Raw genomic sequence first — 6,732 nt, 5'->3', positions numbered from 1 at the left:
TTTTTAGTTCAAGGGCACTTCTTATCGAGTAGAGAAATGCCAGATTTCATTATGTGAAACCGCAATATTTATAGAAAAGAAGGGTTTCTACGAATTTTGGTCATGTGCGAGAAAAATACATTAAAATAAATACAGATCCGTGATTCTACAATGATCCAGGGAACGAATTTAGGTGGAAATTTGCACCTAGAGTTCGAAAGTTATTCTTTGTTCTTTGTTTTTAGCGCTTTCTGTCTAGGTTGCATAAGGGGCACCATGGAAAAAACGGTAACTTTTATATTTCAAATTCTTCATCAGAACTGTCTGCGAGTAACTTCTAGAGCTTATCAAGGCAAACATTGCACAACTTGTTAATATTCTCATCCCACTCAAAGCTATTGATGTGTTTTTTTACTCAAAAACTCATGATTTCAAATGTGCTTTACTTAAATACAAAGAATAACATCGGGTAAATGAAGTTGGTGTGTCCGATCCAGTATATTTTCATGCAACCAGTAAATGCAAATCTATTTTTCTTCATGAAAATTACATATAATCAAGACGAATTTGGGTTTGTTGAAAAGCCTCAAGTCTCTAGTTGCTAATAATACCATAAGGCGTTCAAATTATCCGAATTTTATATATTTCTTATCGATTTTCTTCAAAGTGAAATTATGATCATGGTTTGCCCACCTCTAACAATGGTTTGTCCAAAAGATGATCATGGTTTGTCCGGTTTTGTCACACACAGTCTGTGAGCAGTCTTCCGTGTAACACATAAAACACTGCGTACGAGACGAACAATGTTCACCCTGCTCTCGCCGTTTTGTGTTTGTAGACAAACATGATTTTTTCGTATCTTATGTTTGAAAATGTGACATGTTTGTTTCACATGATGTTCAAACATCATGTCCAGTTTCTCTTGTATTTCCACCCGAGCAACGGCAATGTGTTGAATAAAAGAAAAAAATTAGAACCACGCCACTACCACTCAACACACGGTGTGTTGGTTTGGAAGAATCTGTCATGACAATGGGTGATTCGTCTAAATTTTTGGGCAAATAAAATACACCTCTTTATCTGTTCTGAACAAAATAAGTGCGTGGCGGAGATGTTTAATTTCCCACATCAAACCGAGAATAGGTGTGAACTTTCCTGAAAAAAATTATCTAAAACTATTTTTTGGGTATTTATTTATTTATTTGACCAGCATTTGTATGACGTCACCACACTGTGCACTCGGTTCCCCAGACTTCAACTGGCAACATGCACAGGGAAAAAAATCTCATAGACGGCTTCTTTCTATTCAGAGTATGTTTTCTTTTCACGGGAAATAGCTATGGATTATTTAATCCGACTTGCAAAATGTGTATGAATTCATAGCCTTCAAAATCTTGAAATATGAAAAAATACTCATTTGTTTACTAGAAAATATTATATTTACTTGCCTTCTTTATATCTATATTTACTTACTACCATGTACATTAACATTTGCTAGTCTCGAATCACTCGGGTGTTTGATGGTGCTAATACATAGTCTTTCTAAATTTAGATTGTGCACTATCATTCAATAAAAATTTGGAGAGAAATTTCACACGTGGAAAAAATCTGTACCAATCTGTACTTTTTGACGAAAATCTGTAATCTGTACCGTACAGAATCTGTACCAAAAATAACGAAAAAATTGTAAGGGGTTGTATCTAGAACACGACCGCACATTTTCGACGAAAAACTACGCAATTATATTATGCAATCCACTTGTTTACCACTACGAATATTATTTTGGAATGCATCGAAATTTTTGTAATAGATTATGTTCTTCGTTACAAATAATTTAATGAACATCCTTTTACGTTTAATATAATGCCTAGGAATACCAAAATATGCGAACAGGTAGAATTATCAAACGATCATTGTATTTTACCTTTCCCTAGTATTGTTTACGTAGTTCTCGAACCACGAAAGTTCATTCACCTCTAGTATCTGAAATGACGATTTTCCCAGGCTTCTCAGTTTAAAAGTACGTTTTAGAGAAACATATTCTGGTCTGCACAACGACAAGCGAGTACATAAGTACTCAATACCAAAAAATAACCCCGACTCGCATGTATTTGCAAAGCGGATTCCCCCAGGCACATTGATTTTGAAGTCCGTGTTAGGGAAACACAGCCTGGTGGGAACAAAAATACCCCCGACTTGCATGTATATTTGCCAAGCGGATTTTCACAGGTACATCGATTTTAAAGTCTGTGTTGGGGAAACCGTAAATCGGGCCAATGAAAACTTGGCAGTTAGGGCGTTTAGATAACGCTTGACATTTTACAGTTATTCAAATGTTCATCTCGTGAAAAATAACATTTTATTTTTTAAGATAGACGCGAAGAAATGCAATTAATGCAAACATTTTTCCGATCTATTAAAAAATGTTCGAGTTATGAGCATTCGAAACGGGCATGGTTAGCACACAAATCTGCAGAACAAATATATGGGAAAAAGAAAATTCTTCCAGTTTTCATGAATTTTAACCGTTTAGAGATTAGCAAATTGTAATATATAGCACATCAAACAAATCTTAGAGAATTTTCGATTCGATTGGTATGCAAATCATGAGAATCCGTTCACAGTGAAAATAGTTATTAACGTTAACATTATTTCATAAAAACGTGACCTGTTTTCTGATTAGGCACCCTTCCTGAAAGACGTAGTTCTACGTCAGAATCTGTACCTTTCCAGATAAATTGGTAAAAAAAAAGAAAAATTTTTTTCCAGATAAATCTGCAAAAAAAAACATGAACTTTTCACATCGCGTGGACCTGTATAAGTGTTTTTCGGAAGGCTGCTTAGGAGTTAGGTTAAAAAAAGTCATGTGGATTAATACAAAACGTATTATTATTATATCGCATTTAACCCTCTACAACCCAACCTCATCACGGCATCACGGATTTTCTTTTCAAATTATTCAGACATTATTTTCAATGTTCACCCCCAGTAGAACGTCTTTAGAATATTTTCATCTATCACACATACACATTGGTTTTATGCTGGCAGCATCCTGCTAGGAGTATTTTATGTTGAAAGTCTGAAATGCGAGATAAAAGTGGATTGGGGTTTTTAGACAAATAAAAAATTTGGGTCTTAGAGGGTTAATATTTGAAGATCTTTTTTATCTCAATACAAATTTTTGACATATTATTAGTTTGCTCAAACAAAACACGAACAACCTCGAACACCTCGTGGATTCAATTGGACGTTATGGAAACAAAAATAATTAACTTGTTTACATTATGTCTACATTGTACCTATAGGCATAGTGTACCTCTGTATACACTATGGTCAGAAAGCACCGGAATTTTTGAACGTATCGTGCATGTTGTTGTTACGAACTTAAGACGCACATCTGACAGGTTTTAGTGCCATCCGATTTTTAGTATCTGCCTGTAGGTCGCAAGCGGCCGGAAATGTGGGCCGATAGTTTTTGGATTTTGCATGATGATAACGCGCCATCGCACCGAGCCCGAATTGTACTGAAATATTTGACCAAACATCAAGTAAATACCATCGAGCAACCTTCGTACCCACCTGATGCGATTTTGCGTACCCCGTGCGATTTTTTTTGTTTCCCAAGTTGAAGTTGCCACTTCGTGGAAAGAGATTTCAGTCGATCGAAGAGATCAAAGAGAATGCGACGAGGGAACTAAAGGCCATCCCTTCGTCGACCTACCAGGGATGCATGGAGGACTGGGTCAAGCGTTGGCACATGTGTGTTGCTTCAGATGGATCATGTTTTGAAGGAGATAAAATAAATTTAACTCTATTTTGTTTTATTTAAAAATTCGCGGTAATTTCAGATCATAGGGTATATATCAATGTCCTGGAAAAAAGGTAATGAAGATGGTCGAGTTTCGAGCGACATAGCATGCGCTGCCATAACTATTTCGCAAATAGTGACGTCAGTCGTTGTGTTTATCGTTGATTGCCCACCGCATCCATGTAAAAATGCTATTTTCAGGAAGTTATTCATCAATGAAAAACGTACATTTTTGTAGAGCTCCCGCCGAATATGAGGCTAATGTGATAGCGTGGAGTGGATATTTGTGAAATCACATCGATGAAGCCGGATAAAAGTGATATTTCCATGTGCCAGTTTCACTCCCCCACGTTCATAGAAACAAACGAAGTTTCATTATTTTACTGTTATGAAGTTGATCTTTCGACGGCTCTCAAGTGTTGGTATGTGTGTTGTGAGATTATAACCGTCAATGATTCAAAATTTCACCAAAAATGTTACAGCTTTCGAGAACTAAGCATACGACTGCTCTCTGGACCTTTCTACCACATGAATAATCGGAATAAGCCACGATATAATTGTCATCTGTTAAAAAACAATCAGTTGAATTATTTCATGAGAATTTTGGCTCAAATTATCATGCAATCGTGAGTACTTTCAACATTGTTTTGTTTCTCCCATATACATTCCATATTAAATGCAAATAATAACGTCACGATATATTGCTTGCCAATACAGATACACTTCGCCTACTGCTCCACCTCTATATGTACCTCATTGGGTATATATATAAAGTTACTCAGATTCAAACATCCCTAGAGACGAATGAACTCTCAGAGTTTAAAGTCTCTCTAATTCAATACCTTCCTTCCTTCAAACATCGTTCAACCTAGAGGCGAATGAACTGCAAAGGTTAAAGCCTCTTAAAAACAAAGAAAGAAAGAAGAAACATCGTTCATCAGTCGAACAATCTTCCTTATATCTATATAGAGATAAACGGCATGATCCGCTGATCCGCTAAGATGTATTGTATCCCATTAACTTAACTCTTTGTGGTCGTTTGTCTACTCTCAGCCTTTTTTACCGTTCTAGTCGTTTGTCTGCTCTCAGCCACCACAGCAATAAACCATGCCAATCTTATGTTTTACTCAACCAAGTATCAGTTAATGCTTTTCCTAAACGAAGCTTGATGTCTAGTGAACCTGTTCACGAATCAATACGGTGCTCCTATGAGTAATAGATAACGGTACTCAGTATCAAACAAAGTAGTCACCCACACTAGACAACGCACAATACGTTAAATGCATAGGAATGTGGGACAGAATTTAGCAAAATTTAGACATTGACACTTTGGAGCGATGGAAAAGACTGCTCATAAGTATCATAACAACTGTTTTCATAAATGTCTTATGTTATTTGAATAATCGCATAAGTGTCTCAAGCGACAAAATCTATGCTCATCTAAAGTGAAAAGTTCTGCTAATTTCGGATACGCTGAAATCAATATTTGGTTAATACTGGTTTAAATTAAGTTGAAATAGTTGTTTTTAAAGAGCAGAATTATTGTTTGCTAAGTGTCTTATGTCATCTGAATAATCTAATGTAAAAAAAATGAAAAGTGCTGATTTTTTCGGATACATATTGCTGGCATTAATTTCACATTTATTGCATCAATGGCAAAAGTGTCTCATATTCAACGGATAATAAAAATAAAATTATGTATTGATTATACTTAATATGATTTACTCTTGGAGACTGTTTCGAAAGATTTCACACGAATTATAAAATATAATTTATATAAAATATAAAAAATATAAATTTTCATATAAAAAACTTCACATTAAAATACAGTGTTGAGTTAGTACATATATATATATATATATATATATATATATATATATATATATATATAGTCCACAAAAAAAAATCTTGCATATTTCAATACTTTTTCAAGAAAAAATAATCCCGACCAGTACGATACCCATGCCCAAATATAATACGACCGCAAAGGGTTAGGTTTCTCAATCACCGACGGTTAACAAACGTTTTTCTGATGAACATTTCTTACCGTTTTTCGGAAACGGTCTACAACACGAGAAAATTTTGTGTTGCAGTCCATTGTAGTATGCTGATATTCACTCTATAAGAAAGATTGTTCGACTGATGAACGATGTTTGGATCTGAGAAACTTTATATACTATACAGATTTACCTTAAACAAACCTGACTTCAGGTACAATCTAGGTATAACGTGAACAAGGTAATTATTTTTGTACCCATAACGTCCGATAGCACAAAGAGGTGTATTTTTGTTGTTGGGTTTTCAATTGTACTTCGAAAACATTTCGTGTTTTGATTGTGCAACACGAATAATATGTTAAAAATTAGTATTAGGATATTTTTTTTTATTTAGATACGATTGAGCCACATGTCTTCAAATGTTTTTCAACGTAATTCCTAAACATATATTAGTTCCATAATGATGTATTTGGACAAGTTGTTGAAAATTATTATAAGCAAATTCATAAAATTTCATGAACATGACGGTATAACACGAAAAACATATCAAAAGAATCTATTTACTATGAAAAAGACAATAAATTAGATTTTTTTTTTGAAGATATCGAGAATGACTGCATCTAGAAGGAGATTGATTATGAGATTTTTTGTTTCAAATCACATCTGAATTCATAATTTGAGGCTAAAATTGATTGTTAACATATAAGTTAACTAATTTCTAAAATTAATAAAAATCCGACACAAGTTCGTCATAATTTTTGAAATATAATTTATCAAAGATTTCTCTTACTAAAGACTATTGAAAAGTTACACTTTATTCAAAAACTTTTCAATTACTGTGGAAAACTCATATTTCCTTCAACCCAAACGGAAATGCTCACTCCTTATTTTCGAACACATCAGGAAATGCCTTGATCGCAAAGTTATTAATGAAAGAGAATGTCGATG

Source organism: Toxorhynchites rutilus, chromosome 3, assembly GCF_029784135.1.
Source record: "Toxorhynchites rutilus septentrionalis strain SRP chromosome 3, ASM2978413v1, whole genome shotgun sequence".
Lineage (NCBI taxonomy): Eukaryota > Metazoa > Arthropoda > Insecta > Diptera > Culicidae > Toxorhynchites > Toxorhynchites rutilus.
Note: the sequence above shows the minus strand (reverse complement) of the source record.